This window comes from Pristis pectinata, chromosome 11 (assembly GCF_009764475.1).
Source record: "Pristis pectinata isolate sPriPec2 chromosome 11, sPriPec2.1.pri, whole genome shotgun sequence".
NCBI classification, from domain to species: Eukaryota; Metazoa; Chordata; class Chondrichthyes; order Rhinopristiformes; family Pristidae; genus Pristis; species Pristis pectinata.
The window spans coordinates 9234840-9252411 of NC_067415.1; positions in this window are offsets into that span (position 1 = coordinate 9234840).

Consider the following 17572-nt stretch of genomic DNA (forward strand, 5'->3'; position numbering starts at 1 on the left):
CATGTATTCACCCTATCCCTACTCCTCATCATTTTGTGTACTTCGATAAAATCTCCCTTCATTCTCCTGCACTCCAGAGAATGAAGTCCTAACCTATTCAACCTTACCCTATCACTGGTCTTCAAGTCCCAGCAACATCTGTGTAAATTTTCTCTGTACTCTTTCAAGCTTAATGATATCCTTCCTGTAGGTAGGTGACCAGAACTGCATACAATACTCTAAATTCGGCCTCACCAGTGTCTTGTACAATTTCAACATAACATCCCAACTCCTGTACTCACTGCCTTGATTTATGAAGGCCAAAGTGCCAAAAGCTCTCTTTACGACCCTATCTACCTTGATTTTTTTTATTATTAGGGTAGAAATGTCAAATACTAGAGGACATGTATTTAAGGTGTGAGGGGGAAAGTTTAAAGGAACAAGTTTTTTTACAGAGAGTGTGGTAGGTACCTGAACCGGGCTGCTAGGGATCGTGGTGGAAGCAGATACGACAGTGGCCGTCAGACACACAAGTATGCAGGAAATGGAGAGATACAGATCATGTACAAGTTGAAGAGATTTCATCTAATTTGACAATGTGTTTGGCATAGACATCGTGGGCTACAGGACCTGTTACTGTGCAGTACTATTCTATGTTTTTTCAGGCAGTGGCTCAACACTTTCATTGCTCATTGAGTGGAATAACGTTTCCTCTGAACTCCCTACCGATCTTTCTACCAATCAGCTTAATTCTACTCCCCCTAGTTACTGACCTCTCAACCAAGGGAATCAGTTGTAACTGTTCACCTTGTCCAAAACTCTCACAATGTTATAAATTTCCCCAAAGTCTCTTCCAAAAAAACAGCCTGAGTTGCCTTGCCTCAGAACCCCAGCTTTCCATCCCTGACAACGACCTCATGGATCTGCAGGAACTGGAAACCTGGAATAAAAACAGAAAATGAGGAAGAAAATGCTGCAGTTCAGGCAGCATCTGTGGAGAGAGAAATGCTTCAGGTTGACAACCGTCTGAAAGGCATAAAATTAATTATAACATATTGAAATACTAATAAATAATTGAAGACAGTGAAATAAAGTAACATAAATCAAGTTTTAGGAGTGAAGTTCAGGCTTAGGATCTTGTTCCTAATGCTGGCATGATTAAAATTGGGGATGGGAAAGTCACCAGAAATTAAGGAATGCAAATATCTCAGGGATTTAGAGGATTAATCGAGGTATTGAGTACTGGAGTCAAGAAGTTATGATGCATCTCTATAGAACTTTGGTTAGGCCGCATTTACAGTATTGCGTGCAATTCTGGTAACCTCAATATAGGAAGGATGTCAAGGCTTTAGAGAGGGTGCAGAGGAGGTTTACTAGGATGCTGCCTGGATTAGAGGGCATGTGCTATCAGAAGAGGCTGGACAAACTTAGGCTTTTTTCTCTGGAGCGGCAGAGGCTGAAGGGTGATCTGTTGGAAGTGTGAAGGGCATAGATAGGGTGGACAAGCAATATCTTTTTCCCATTATTGAGCGATCCAATACCCGAGGGCATGCATTTAAGCTGAGGGGGGTAGGTTTAGAAAAGACGTGAGGAGTAAGTCTTTTACTCAAAGAGTGGTGGATGCCTGGAATGCATTGCCTGATAGAGTGGTGGAGGGAAACTAAATGGGGGTTTTTAAGAGGGTCTTGGATTGGTACATGAATGAGAGGAGATGGAGGGATATGGGCATTCTGTAGGTAGGGGGAATTAGCTATGTCAGCACAACATTGTGGGCCAAAGGGCCTGTTCTGTGCTGTACTGTACTATGTTCTATGTTCTATGACTAGGGAGATTCTAGAAAGAGAGAGGAATTTAAAAGCAAATCATGAAATAAAGGAGGTAATTTTAAGTTCAGGGAGATGTGTAAAAGAAGAAATTCTGAGTTGACGTCCTATATTTTTTAATTCATTAATTTTCAATTACTGGCACTTCCTGCATTTATTGCCCGTACATAATTGCTCTTGAGAAAGTGGTGGTGAGCTGCTTTCTTGAATAACTGCAGTTTTTCCGATGAAAGCGTTCCAACAATGCTGTTGGAAACAGGGAGTTCCAGGGTCTATACCCAGCAATGACAGAGGACTGACGATACATTTCCAAGGCCGTGGTGGTGATGATTGAAGCATTGAGTGCTCTTGGAATATCTTTGAGAAATCATTGCAGTTCATTTTGTGGATGGTACACACGACAGACACTGTGTGCCAGTGGTGGAAGGAAGCAGTACTAATCAAGCATGATACATGTCCTGGATGCTGTTGATTTTATAGAGTCAAAGATACAGGACTGAATGGGCTAGCCCACCTAACTATCAATCGCCCACTTACACTAACCACGGTAGTGTAGTGCGGGCACGGCAGTGTAGCGGTTAGCGTAACGTTATTACAGAGCCAGCGACCCGGGTTCAATTCCCGCCGATGTCTGTAAGGAGTTTGTACGTTCTCCCCGTGTGTCTGCGTGGGTTTCCTCCGGGTACTCTGGTTTCCTCCCACATTCCAAAGACGTACGGGTTAGGAAGTTGTGGGAGTGCTATGTTGGCGCCGGAAGCGTGGCGACACTTGCGGGCTGCCCCCAGAACACTCTACGCAAAAAGATGTATTTCACTGTGTGTTTTGATGCACATGTGACTGATAAAGAAATTTTAAGAAAATCTTAATCCTTGAGAGTTGCTGGTGTTGTATTCATCAGGGTTAGTGGAGAGTACTCCATCACACTCCTGATTCATGGGTCAATGACAGTGGAAAGGTCATGTAGTATCAGGAGGCGAGCCACTCACTGCAGTATAGCCAGCCCCTGGCATGCCCTTGTGGCCATAGTATTGGTGAGAGGAAGAGTCATGGAGAGAGCTTGATCAGGTTGGGACTTTATTCACAGGAGCGTAGGAGAATAATTAAATCATGAGGGGCATAGATAAGGTCAATGCACACAGTCTTTTTCCCAGGGTTGGGGAATCAAGAATGAGAGGAGGTAGCTTTAAGGTGAGAGGGCAGAGATTTAATAGGAACCTGAGGGTGGTCACAATATGGAATGAGCTGCTAATTGAGACAGGACATTAACAACATTTAAAAGGCACTTGGACAGGTACATGGATAGGAAAGGTTGAGAAGGATATAGGCCAAACGCAAGCAAATGGGACTAGCTTAGATGGGAATCTTGGTCAGCATGGACCGGTTGGGCCGAAGGGCCTATTTCCGTGCTGTATGACTCTATGACCCTACGACTGATCCAGGTGAGGTTCTGGTCGATAATGACTCCACAGATTTTGATGGTGTGGACTTGACAGGCGGTAAAGCCATTGAATGTCAAGGGTAGATGGTGAGGTGATGACCATTTCTTGGCGCTTTTGTGGTGTAAACATTGCCCGCCACTGATCAACCCATGCCCTGAATGTTGCCTGGGTCTTGCTGCAGGCATAGGCTGCTTTGAATGCTGAGGAGCTATGAAAGGAATTGAATATTGCACGATCATCAGGTAACTCTCCACTTCTGACATTATGAGGGATGGACGGTTGTTGATGATGGTTGGCTCTAGAACACTGACCTGAGGAACTTCTTCAGTGATGATTGATTAACTTCTTAATATACAACAATCTTCCTCTGTGTGAACACTGTAGTGTTTAACCTTGATGCCCATTGACTTTAGTTTTATCAAGAGGTCTTCATGTCACACTTAGTCAAATATGCCTTGTTGTGAAGAGCAGTCACTCTCACCTCACCTCCAGAACTCAGCTCTTTGGTCCATGTTTAGACTAAGGCTATGATGAGGTCTAGAGTGGAGAGTCCCAGTGAATCTCAAACTGGGCATTGATGAGCTGGTTATGATTGAGTAATTGTTGCTTGACAGAACTGTCGATAACAGCGTCTATCACTTTGCTGATGATAAGGAACTGACTGGTTGTGTGGAACTTGGCTGCATTTGATTCATTTTGCCCTTTGATGAACAGGACATAGCTGGGCCAATGTCCTACACTGTCAGAGAGATGCCAGTTTGTAACTGTACTAGAAAAGCTCGACTGGAGATGCAGCTCGTTCTGGAGCCCAGGTCTTCAGCACAACAGGAGAGAAACAAAGGACTGCAGATGTTGGAATCTACATGAAAAACACTATGATGCTGAAGGAACTCAGCAGGCAAGGCTGGAGAAAATCAGGTGGTCAATGTTTCAGGTCAGGATCCTTCTTCAGGACTGGCCTGCTGAGTTCCTCCAACATCATAGTGTTTTTCTTCTAGATTCCAGCATCTGCAATCCTTTGTTTCTCCATTGTTACTGCTCCACTGTGAAGTCTCTTCAAGTATGCCCACTGTGAAGAAGTTTTCTTCCTCTCTTCGGCCTGGCCTGCTGAATTCCTCCAGCACCATAGTGTTTTTCTTCAGTACTATAGTTGAATCTTGTCTGGTCCCATAGCTTTTGCTGTATACATCACTCTCAGCTGTTTCTTGATAATACATGAAGTGAATCAAACTCATTCAATATACACTCACTCCAGAGGATGTTGCCTGGGATGGAGCATTTCAGTTATGAGGAGAGACTGGGTTTGTTTTCCTTGGAGCAGAGGATGCTGAGAGGGAACCTGATAAAGAAAATGATGAGGGGTAGAGGTAGAGAAGACTGCAAAAAGGGAAACTTTTCCCCTTATCAGAAATGAATAAAACTCGAGGACGGAGATATAGGGGTAAAGGGTAAGATACTGGAATGCACTGCTTGGGAGAGTGGTGGGAACAGTCAATGATATCATTTAAGATGTGTCTAGATGAGCATTTGAATTGCCCAAGCATAGGTGGCCAAAGGTCAATGGTGGAAAATGGGATTAATATGGAAAGGGTGCCGCACTGGTCCAGTGTGGACATGGTGGGCCAGATGGCCTGTTTCCATGCTGTATGACCCTATGACTCCAGGAGATACTGGGAAGATAATTACCATTCTCACCTCCTTTCCACTGTCTGGTTTCTTGAGGATTGGTAAATACAGCAGGCCTGTATTAAATCTGGGGACAAGCGTTAGGCAAGTAACCTCATTAAAATAGACTGACAGTTTAAGGACCAACCCCCTACACTTCCCTCAGTAGAGAACAGGATAGTCATCCTTTCACTAGCATACCCCAATTATGAACGGTAGGAGTAAACTGATTATATTCCTTATCCAGCAATCCAGCCTTGGACTAATTGGAATTGGAATTGGTTTATTATTGTCACATGTACAGTGAAAAGATTTTGTTTGTGTGCCATTCCAAGAGGCTGCAGAGGGTTGCAGACTCAGCCATCTCCATCACGGCATAACCCTCCCCACCATCGAGGACATCTTTAAGAGGCGGTGCCTCAAGAAGATGGCATTCATCACTAAGGACTCTTACCGTCCGGGACGTACCCTCTTCTCGTTACGACCATCGGGGCAGAGGTACAGGAGCCTGAAGACCCTCACTCAACAATTTAGGAACAGCTTCTTCCCCTCCGCCATCAGATTTCTGATCGGTCCATGAACCCATGAACACTACCTCGTTATTCCTCTTTTGCACTATTTATTTACTTTTGTAACTTATAGTAACTTTTATGTCATGCACTGTACTACTGCCAACAAAACAACACATTTCACGTCATATAAGTCAGTGATAATAAACCTGAATCTGATTCTGATTCTGATCCAGACAGATCATTCCACACTAAGTATATCAAGGTAGTATAAGAGGAAAACAGAATGCAGAATATAGTGTTACAGCCACAGAGAAAGTGCAGTGCAGGTAGACAAGTAAAGTGAAATGGTTATGACGAGATAGATTGGGAGATCGTGAGTTTATCTTTCAGTATATGAACAATCTGAACAAATGAGTTAAATTCTGGTACTGAAGATGAAGAAATTCAATTTATTTAATTGGAAGGGAGTTGGAATAGGTATTTACTATCAGTAATAATGCTGGATTCTTGCAAAAATCTAGTTGTTTCACTAATGTCCTTAAGGAAAGAAATTTGCAGTTTTAACCTGGTCTCATCTTCAAGTGACTCCAAACACTCAGGAACATGATGGTGGCAAACCAGGTTAAAAAAGACATTAACAAAATCATTTAGGAACCTAGATTTTATACATAAAAGAATAGATTAGGAAGCTACGATGAGATTTGGAGTAGGACCTTTGAAAAGAGGTGAGTCTCTGTGCCTGATCTTGAGTTTCACTTTGCAAGAATCTAGACGAGGCACATTTGCAAATTGTTACCAGTTGATTGGCTTATTAACAGCAGCAAATAAAGAGAAGGCAGGTGTAAGTAGAGTGGCTAGTGTCAGAGTGGGGAAAGCTGAGGCTTTGATGAGAAGAGGTGAAGGTAAGTTCCTTCCTTTCTTTGCTTTGGTGTTTCCTTTAGTGCCAGGCCAGAGTAGTGGAGAATGACTTTGGGGTCAGTGGTGTGCTCAGCTTGTGAGATGTGGAGTACTAGGAGACATCCAGTCTCCCCTGATAACTAAATCTGCATGAGATGCATCCAGCTGCAGCTCTTTACAGACCATGTTAGGGAACTGGAGCTGTAGTTGGATGACCTTTGGCTCCTGTGGGAGAATGAGGAGTTCATAAATAAGAGCTACAGGGAGCTGGGTGACTGTCAAGAGGAGGATGGAGAATAGACAGGTTGTGCAGAGTAACCCTGTGGCTGTTCTTCTCTTCCCCCCCCCCCCCCCCTCAATAACAGGTATACTGCTTTGGATACTATTGGGAGAGATGACCGACCAGAGGAAAGCTGCAGTGACCAGGTCTCTGGCACTGAGCCAGATCATGTGGTGCAGAAGGGAAGTGGGGAGGAGGGTGGTAGTGATAGGGGATTCCATGGTAAGAGGGTAGACAGATTCTGTGGATGTGAAAGAGACTCCTGGATGTTCTGTTGCCTCCCAGGTGCCAGGATCAGGAATGTATTGATTAGGTCCACACATTCTGAAGGGGGAGTCTGAACAACCAGAGGTTGTGGTACATATTCCTACCAATGGCAAAGGTAGGAAAAGAGATGAGGTCTTGAAGAGGGAATCTAGTGAGTTAGGTAGGAAGCTGAAAAGAAAACCTCAAGGGTAGTAATCTCTGTATTGCTGCCTATACCACACACCAGTGAGGGTAAGAATAAGATGATTTGGCAGATGAATGTGTGGCTGAGAAATGGTGTAGGGGGCAGGGATTCAGATTTGTTCATCATTGGGATCTCTTCTGGGAAGGTATGACCAGTACAAAAGGATGGGTTACATCTGAACTGGAGGGGACCAATATTCTTGTGGGCAGGTTTGCTAGAACTATTGGGGAGGGTTTAAACTAGTTTTCCAGGAGAATGGGAGCCAGAGGAATAGGTCAAAGGTTGGTTCATTTAGTGTGCAAGTATATGCAGCATGTAGAAAGACTGAGGAAGGATAGGCAGTTGAAAGGGCAAAATGGCAGTCAGTTGGATGGGCTGAAGTGTCTACTTTAATGCAAGAAGTATCAGGAGCAAGGCTGAAGTTGGAGCATAGGTAAGTACATGGAATTGTGACATGGTGGCCATTACAGAGACTTGGCTGCCACAAGGGCAGGAATAGCTGCTGGATATTCCGGGGTTTAGATGTTTCAATAGGGATGGGGTGGAGGTAAGAGGTGGGGGAGTGGCTTTGCTGATCAGGGGCAATGTCACAGCTGTAGAAAGGGAGGATGTCCTGGAGAGATCACCCACTGAGTCAGTGTAGGTGGAAGTCAGAAACAGGAAGGGAGTGATCACTCTATTAGGAGTATTCTACAGACCTGCCCCGCGCCCCCCCCCCCCAATAGCAGCAGAGATGCTGAGGAGCAGATCAGGAGGCAAATTTTGAAAAGGTGCAAAAAAACAGGGTTGTTTCCATGGGTATTTTCAACTTCCTGAATATTGATTGGCACCTCAGTGTAAAGGGAATAGATGGGGCAGAGTTTGTTCGGTGTGTCCAGGAAGGATTCCTGACACAGTATCTGGACAGGCTGACTGGAGGAGAGGCTGTACTGGATCTGGTACTAGGCAATGAGCCTGATCAGGTTTCAGATCTCTCTGTGGGAGAGCATTTTGGAGACAGTGACCATAACTCCTTGACCTTCCCTATCCCCTTGGAGAGGGATAGGAGCAGATGATATGGGAAAGTATTTAACTGGGAGAGGGGGAATTATGATGTTGTTGGGCAGGAACTTGGAAGTGTAAATTGGGAACAGATGTTCTTGGGGAAGCGCACAGCAAAAATGTGGAAGTTGTTTAGGGAATACTTGCATGGGGTTCTGGATAGCTTTGTTCCATTGAGGCATTGATGGTAGAGTGAAGGAACCACAGTTGACAAGAGACATAGAATATCTCTTCAAGAGGAAGAAAGAAGCTTACCTGAGCTTTAGAAAGCATGGGTCAGACAGGGCTCTAGAGAGTTACAAGGTAGCCAGGATGGAGCTTAAGAATGGACTTAGGAAAGCTAGAAGGGGGCATGAGAAGTCCTTGGTGAGTAGGATCAAGGAAAACAACATCATCTACATGTGAAGAATAGGAGGATGACTAGAGTGACGGTAGGAGATCAGGGATAAAAGAGAAAAGGTGCCTGGAGTCAGATGAGGTAGGGTAGGTCCTTAATAAATACTTTGCTTCAGTATTCACCAGTGAGAGACCTTGACATTTGTGAGGACAGTGTACAACAGGCTGATATGCAAGGGCAGGTCGAGAAGAGGATGTGCTAGAACTTTTGAAAAGCACTAAGATGGATAAGTCACTGGGATATATCTAAAGTTATCATGGGAAGTGAGGGAAGAGCCTTCTGTGCCTTTGGTGATTATCTTTGTCCTCACTGGCCATGGGAGTAGTGACAGATGATTGTAGGGTGGTGAATGTTCTTTCCTTTAAGATGGGGAGTAGGGATAACCCTGGGAATATAAACCAGTGAGTCTTCAGTGGTGGGCAAACTACTGGAGAAGATTCTTAGAAACAGGATTTCTGGGCATTTAGAGAAGCATAGGGCTGATTAGGGACAGTCAGCATGGCTTTGAGGGGAAGGTCATGCCTCACAAGCCTGATTTGAATTCTTTGAGGATGTGACAAAACACATTGAAGGTAGAGCAGTGGATGTGGTGTAGATGGATTTTAGTAAGGTGTTTGATAGGTTCCTCATGGAAGACTCATTCAGAAAGTTAGAAGGCATGGGATCCAGGGAAACTTGGCTGTGTGGATTCAGAATTGGCTCTCCTATAGAAGACAGGGTGGTGGTAGATAGTGTATTCTGCCTGGAGGTCAGTGACCAGTGGTGTTCAGCAGGGATCCATTCTGGGACCCCTGCTCTTTGTGATTTTTATAAATGACTTGGATGAGGATGTGGAAGGGTGGGTTAGTAAGTTTGCTGATGATACAAAGGTTGGTGGTGTTGTCAATGGCATAGGTTGCTGTAGATTACAAAATATTTATAGAATGCAGAGCTGGGCTGAGAAGTGGCAGATGGCCTTCAACTCTAAATGTGAAATGCTACACTTCAGGAGATGAATTTGAAGACAGAATACAAGGTTAATGGCAGGTCTCTAAGCAGTGTGGAGGACAGGGATCTTGGGGGCCATGTCCATAGATCCCTCAAGGTTGCTGCACAGGTCGATTGGGTTAAGGTGTATGGAGTGTTGGCCTTCATTAGACAGGGGATTGGGTTCAGGTGATGTGGCAGCTCTATAGAACTCTGGTTAGACCACACTTGGAGTATTGTGTTCAGTTCTGGTCGCCTCATTATAGGAAGAATGTGGAAGCTTTAGAGGGTGCAGAGGAGATTTACCAGATGTTGTCTGGATTAGAGAGCATGTCTTGTGAGGATAGGTTGAGTGCACTAGGGCTCTTCTCTTTGGAGAGAAAGAGGATGAGAAGTGAGTTGATAGAGGTGTACAAGATAAGAGGCATAGATCGAATGGACAGTCAGACTTTTTCCCAGGGTGACAATGGCTAACATGAGGGGACATAATTTTAAGGTGATTGGAGGAAGATATAAGGGGGATGTCGGGTAAGTTTTTTTTAGTGGTGGGTGCATGGAATGCACTGCTGGCAAAGTTGTGGGGGCAGATACATTAGGGACATTTAAGAGACTTAGTTAGCCACTTGAATAATAGAAATGGGGGGCTATGTGGGAGGGAAGGGTTAGATAGATCTTGGAGCAGGCTAAAGTGTTGGCATAACATCGTGGGCTGACAGACCTGTACTGTGCTGTGGTGTTTATGTTCTAACTTCTATGAAGCATGAGAACTACAGTAATACATCTAATTCTGATCACTGTAATGTGAAGGTTTGGGAGATGGTGCTAGAAAGATTTCATTGAATGGTCCTTGGGATAAGGAACTTCAGTTATGTGGATAGACTAGAAAAGCTGGGATTGTTCTCCAATGTATTGGAGAAGATGTATGGTTCTCATTGGGTAAAAATTGAGAACCAGAGGAAAGAGACAAAGGTGGTTGGTAAAAGATTAGGGGTCATGAGGGAAAAATGGTTTCATGCAGCTAGAAGTCATGATCTGGAACTCACTGAGGGTAGTGGAAGTAGGTCCAGATCTGGCTTTTAAGCAGAAATTCAATATCTAACTGAAGAACACAAATTGCAATGTTAGGGGAAAAGAGTGTGGATGTGGGACTACACAAAAAGCACTGGAGGAACTCAGTGGGTTAGGCAGCATCTATGGAGGGAATTGGAGGGTCAACATTTTGGGTTGAGACGCTTCAGGACTGAAAATGAGGGGTGATAGCTAGTGTAAAGGGGTGGAGCAAGAGCTGGCAGGTGACAGGTGGATCCAGGTGAGGGAAGGGGTGATAGGCAGAAGAGGGAGAGGGGACAGTGGGATTGGTGTCAGAAGCTGGGTGGTGATTGGTGGAAGTGACAAGGGGTTGAAGATTATGGAATCTGCCAGGAGACGATGGTGGGATGGGACTGGATTTCTCTGCCAAAGAGCTTGGAGGACTCAATGTATCTCCTAAGCTATGATTCTCTATGCTGGAAATTGAACCCATTTCTGTGCAGTGTTTATGTGCAAATCACACCCTGGACAATTTACTCAGGGTTGAATGAGTGAAGGGAGTGAAAGACAACTTCTAAATTTTTCACCCTCAACTTCTCTGACGTTGCCCAGAAGTCACCCATTTTGAGGGTAATTAGGGATGGGTAATAAATGCAGTCTGGCCAGTGCTTCCTGCATCTTTTATGTGACTTGGGAGGGTTGAGTTTCCCATTTTTTCCCTTTCACTATATCTGCTCCTCAACCCCATACACCCATCTCTATTCCCTGCCAAAGTTTGAAGGTTAAAATTTTCTCCACAGCTTTCAAGTTTAATGGTATAAAATAGGTTTTAGTATTATGAGCTACCTAAATCATTCTGATGTCTGGTGTATCATTTTTGTCATAACAGGCTCACAGGGAGACGATGGATGTCTCTTTCCATCAGGTCAAATGATGCACATTCTCTGTCCCAATCACTAGTGACTTCTCATTTACTCTGTGTCAAGGCCCTAATATACTGGACATAATGTTTTCCTATCAGTTTTCCACAAGGTCAGAATGTCTTTCTTTAAACAAAAGGAAAATGGATAGTTGAGAGCAATAAAACTTGGGGGACTGCCATTAAACATCTGCCTTGCTTACATTGTTTGATACTGCTGTCACACTGCATATTACTCAGAGCGGTCCCTTCTCACTGACTAACTGCATTATCTGAACTGTGGGCTACTCACTCAGAAGCACAGAGTAAAGTGATCCTTAAGAAATTGAACATAGAACAGCACAACACAGGAACAGGCCCTTCCATCCATGATGTGTGCGCCAAACACTATGCCAAATTAAATTAAATCCCTCCTGGCTACACATGATCCATATCTCTCCATTCCTTGTATATTCATGTGACTATCTAAAAATCTCTTGAATGCCACTATTGTATCTGCTTCCACCACCAGCCCTGACACTTTTATCCAAAATAAACTTTATTCATAATAAAAGACAAACTATATGCAATAATAGTGCAAGCCTTTATATTGTACAGATCAATCATTAGTGTTACCTTTTTGTGTAACAAAAAACACAGCATTGATACCACTCTTGTGGCTCTGAGGTGATACCCTAATCCCATATTTACAATATTTAAGGGGCTTTCTTGCCTGACCCTGCCCCTCCCTTTCCAGTGGCAGAAGAACACTAAACTGTAGTCCTTCCCCACCGTAGCCCATTCCAGGCACCCCCCACTCTGAGTATATTTAAAAAAAACCTTGCCTGCACATCCCCTTTAAACATTCCCCCTCTCACCTTAAAGTTATGCCCTCTGGTACTCAAAATTTCTACCCTGGGTAAAAAAGGATTCTGGTTGTCTACCCTATCTCTACCTCTCAATGTTATAAACAGATCAGATTTTTCATTTTCTGAAACTTGAATTTGAACTTGTTAACTGCACAGCAATGATAATTTGCATGTAGATCATAATAGCTGCCATAAATATAATGCCCACAGAACATACTTTTGCCCTGCTCCTCTCTATAGAGTCATACAGCACAGAAACAGGCCTTTCAGCCCACTATGTCTATGCTGACCATGGTATTTATCCATATTAGTTCCATTTACTTGCATTTGGTCCTTAGCCTTCTATGCCTTGGTGATTCAAATGCTTGTCTAGATGCTGCTTAAATGTCATGAGAGAACCTGACTCCACTGCCTCCTGAGACAAGTGTGTTCCAACCACTCTGATAAAATTCACCCTTGGATTCCTCTAAACCTCCTACTTCTCATCTTAAACCTATGCCTTCTCGTTTTGGACACTCCGTTTCATTGTTGAGCCTTACTTGTCTATGGGGAATCTGGTTAAGTAGATATAACAGGTTTCATGATCTGCCAATTTCTGTGTTCCATTAATAAATAGTCATTCTCAAATGATGGGAATGATTTTCAGATTGTAGGAAACAAAAGCAAGAGTAGGTCAAATGACTCTTTGAGCCTACTCCCAAACTCAATAATATTGTGACTAATCTTGTGCTTCAAAGTTTGATCACACAACCACTGATTCCCTTCATGTTCATTAGGCTTTTTGTCTCAGCATTAAATAGACTCAGCAACTCGTCAACTCTGAGGAAGGGTGTTCCAAAGGCTTTTGAAAATCAAAAACAAAACTGAAGATATTGGAAATCCCAACAAAGTGAGGAATTAAAAAAAAAACAGCAGGTCAGACAGTATCTGGAGACAGATAACATTTTGGGTCTGGGACCCTTCATCAGGACTGAGTTAGCCCAGGTAGCAGAGGAGGAAGGAGAGGGGAAATGGGTGAGATTTTAGATTAGATCAGTTTATTATTAGTTTATGGATGGCATGCAAAATGAAGATTTTCACTGTACATGTGACAATAAACCAATTTACCAATTTATTGTCATATATACCAGGGTGCAATGAAATTCCTTGCTAACGTGAAGCTAGAGTAAAGAGTGTACATGGTAATAATAAATATTGGGATGGGACTTCCCCAACAATTTACAACCAATAGCCTAGGACATCTCCAGGGTCCTCAGACCACGAGGATCACTCCATTAAAGCTCAATACTTTTGGAGGCTGAACAGGAGTGTGGCACAGGGTAGTGATCCACAAAGGTGCTGTAGCTAGCTGCTGAGCTCCAGTGGCACACAACCATTTATTTGCCAAGTTAGCTGAGGCACAGACATGATGCCATGGGTTTGAAGCCAGCTCCAGGTCCTAGGTGACAAAAGCTAGGCTGACACTACCTTCCAACTGAGTTCAAACAGAACAGTACAGCACAGGAACAGGCCCTTTGGCCCACAATGTCTGTGCTGAGCATGATTAATTAAACTAATCCCTTCTACCTGCACATGATTCATATCCCTCCATCCCTGCATATTCATGTAGCTATCTAAGAGCCTCTTGAATGCCACTATCGTATCTGCTTCCACCACCACCACCCCGGCAGGCTGTTCCAGGCACCCACCACTATTTTAAAAAAAACTCACCCACCCATCCCCCTTAAACTTCCCCCATCTCACCTTAAAGCTATGTCCTCTAGTATTCGACATTTCTACCCTGGGGAAAAAGGTTCTGATGGTCTACCCTATCTATGCCTCTCATAATTTTATAAACTTCTATCATGTCTCCCCTTGGATTCTAATGCTCTAGAGAAAGCAATCCAAGTTTATCCATCCTCTCCTGAAAGTGCATACCTTCTAATCTAGGCAGTATCCTGGTAAACCTCTTCTGATGTTAAAGCACCTGCTGTCCCGATTTTAAGTTCCCGCTTCTGTCTGCTGCAAAGTAACACGGTGCCACCAGGTTGATTCGATAAAACGTGTTTATTAGCAGTATCCCACTAAGGAGAGGTCTCTTCAGCACTCATTGAGTCACTTCTCGAGGTCTCTCATACAAAGGAGCAGACAAATTTATACAGATATTGTCACGCACACAATGAATGTGGGGCCATTAGTTACAGTCAGGCCTCAGATCCAAAGACAGACATCACACCTATTGTCCAACATAATTGAGTTATAATCGAGATTCAAAGACTGTTTAGGACAAGCTTCCCACTCATTGTTTATTGCACCCACCACCCTTATTGTCTAGCATAACTGGTCTAAAACTGAGGCTCTGGACACAGTAATTTTCACTTATCCATGAGTCAGTAGCTTGCATGCTCTTGCTTGAGGTATTTTTCCATCAGCTTATATGTATAGTTAGTCAGTCACAGTTTCTTAACCCTTTACTTCTTCACAACAACCCCTCAGCCTTCTCAAGTTGGCCTGAGTGTTCCTCTGCCACTGTTTTGAAGAGAGGAGTCTCCTCTAACATCTTGACAATATTAGTAATGATCAGAAATGTAATTGACTATCTGGATGTTATCACATCAGTGTTTAAGGATGTTCACTGAACATTTTTTCTTGTATAAACTTATGACATAGATGGAAACCATTTTGTCCCATTGAGTCTACGCCAACACAGGGCAATTCCATCTCCCTGACTAATTTTCCCTGTAACCTCTTGTCCCATCAACTCCTCCCAGATTCTACCATTCTCCTACACTAGGGGCAATTTACAGTGACCAATTAACCTACCAAGCAGTACCAAGTCAGGATTGAACTTGGGTCCCTGGAGGTGTGAGGAAGTCACTCTGCAAGCTATATCCTGCATATCAATGGTGCATAGACTTCAGAAAGGACTTCAGTGACTGAGTGCTCTGAGACATGCTGAAGTTGTAAAAGGTAACATCTTTCATTTGCACTGGCTAAAGGTACCTTCAAATGGTTTAAGTTTGACAGGAGATTCATTCTGGGTTTCTAATCATTTCTTCAAAGTGGAGCTTGAACCATCATAACTAAGTGTTAGCGTCAAGCCCGTGATAACTAAAGCTGGACGACTTTCTCAATGCATTTCCTTAACTTGTCAAAATAAATGTTCTTAAATACCTCGGGGGTTGTTGAAATTAATGGAACTGAATTTTCATGGCTACAATGTGCAGCTGCTAATTTATTACACATTTAGTGCATTCAATCACAAGGAACTTCTGCCCTCTAATTTCTGATTACCCTGGCACACTATTCAGGATACACAATGGACTGCAGATGCTGGAATCTGGAGCAACACACAAAATGGTGGAGGAACTCAGCAGGTCAGGTAGCATCTGTGGAGGGAAATGGACAGTTGACATTCTGGGTTGAGACCCTTTATCAGGACTGGAAGATAGAGGGGAGATAGCCAGTGTAAAGAGATGGAGGGATGGGGTGGAGCAAAAGCTGGCAGGTGATGGGTGGATCTAGATGGGAGAGTGGGAATGGTGTCACGAACTGGGAGGTGATGGGGGGGAAGTGACAAAGGGCTGAAGATGGAATCTGATAGGATCTGAAATGCAAATTAAAGGAAAAGCTCCTCATATTCCACCTGGATAGTCTCCAACCTGGCAGCATGAACAGTGCATTCTCCCAACTTCTGATAACTGCTGCCCCTCTGTTCCCTTTCTTTCCTCTTCCCTGATCCACCTGACCCCATCACCACATCTCCTCCCTCTCCATCTGCCCACTGCCCACACTCCTGGTTCCCCTCCCCACCTCCTTCCTGTTATTCCACTCTCCTCTCCTATCAGATTCATAATCAATCAACCCTTCCGCCAAGGGTTGACTGCCCGAAACGTTGACTGCCTGTTTTTTTTCCACGGATGCTGCCTGGCCTGCTGAGTTCCTCCAGCGTCGTCATGTTTTTCATCTGGAGTCCTTTGTTTCTCCCTATTTTATTCGCTTCACATTCCAATGAAGTCTCCCCAGATTCTACCACCCACCTACACACTAGGGGCAATTTACAGTGGCCAATTAACCATATCATTAGCATTTGAGAGGAAACAGTGCCATTCAGAGGAAACCCACGTGGTCACAGGGAGAACAGAGCACCAGAGGTTTGGACTGAGCACAGATCACTGGAGCTGTTAGGCAGCACTTCTCGGTCACTGTGGAAAGAGAAACTGAGAACATTCAGGTCAAAGACTCTATCAGAACCTTTATTTCTTGCATCTGAATTTTGACAATTTATATGGATTTGAAGAGTGAAATTTGGTACACTGACATGATTAAGTGCTTGATTGACAAGAGTCTGGGTAGCTCAAAGAACCCTGTGAGTCACAGCAAGTTTACAGGGTGGACAAGCAATATCTTCTCCATTATTGAGTGATCCAATGCCAGAGGGCATGCATTTAAGGTGAGAGGGGGTAGGTTCAGAACAGGAGGGGTATGTTTTTTTTAAACTGAGTGGTGGATGCCTGGAATGTGTTGCCTGATAGGATGGTGGAGGCAAATTCATTGGGGGCTTAAGAGGGGCTTGGATGGGCACATGAATGAGAGGAAAACGGAGGGATATGGGCATTCTATAGGTAGAGATTAGCTATGTCAGTACAACATTGTGGGCCAAATGGCCTGTTCTGTGCTGTACTGTTCTACATTCTATCTGGGTCAAACACAGGCCAATGGGATCAGCTGAGGAAGGCAACTTGGTTGCCATGGACAAGTTGGGCCAAAGAGTCTGTTTCCTGTGCTGTATAAGTCTATCATTCTTTGACTCCAAGAACCTTCATAATTTGAGTGGCTTGCTGGTTCATGTGAAGATCATCTGCCTTCTCTCAATGTATTACTGTTTCTATATCCCCAGGTTTGAACACCCAGGATCTAGATTCCAAGAGCTCCACTGCAACTGCTAAGAACCAGAGGGCATGCATTTAAGGTGAGAGAGGGTGGGTTCAGAAGAGATGTGAGGGGTACTTTTTTTTTTACTCAGTGGTGGATGCCTTGAATGTGTTGCCTGAAAGGGTGGTGGAGGCAAACTCATTGGGGACTTTTAAGAGGAGCTTGGATGGGCACATAAATGAGGGGAAAATAGTGGGATATGGGCATTCTGTAGGTAGGAGGGATTAGCTATGTTGACACAACATTGTGGGCTGAAGGGCCTGTTCAGTGCTGCACTCTTCTATGTTCTATGATATTAAACACCTCATGGTGTAATAACCTTTGATATTACAATAGTGAGGGAAACAGATTGGTGTTGTTCAACAGGCAGTCATCTTTATATCCTGATGCACTGCTGTACTGTTCTATGTAA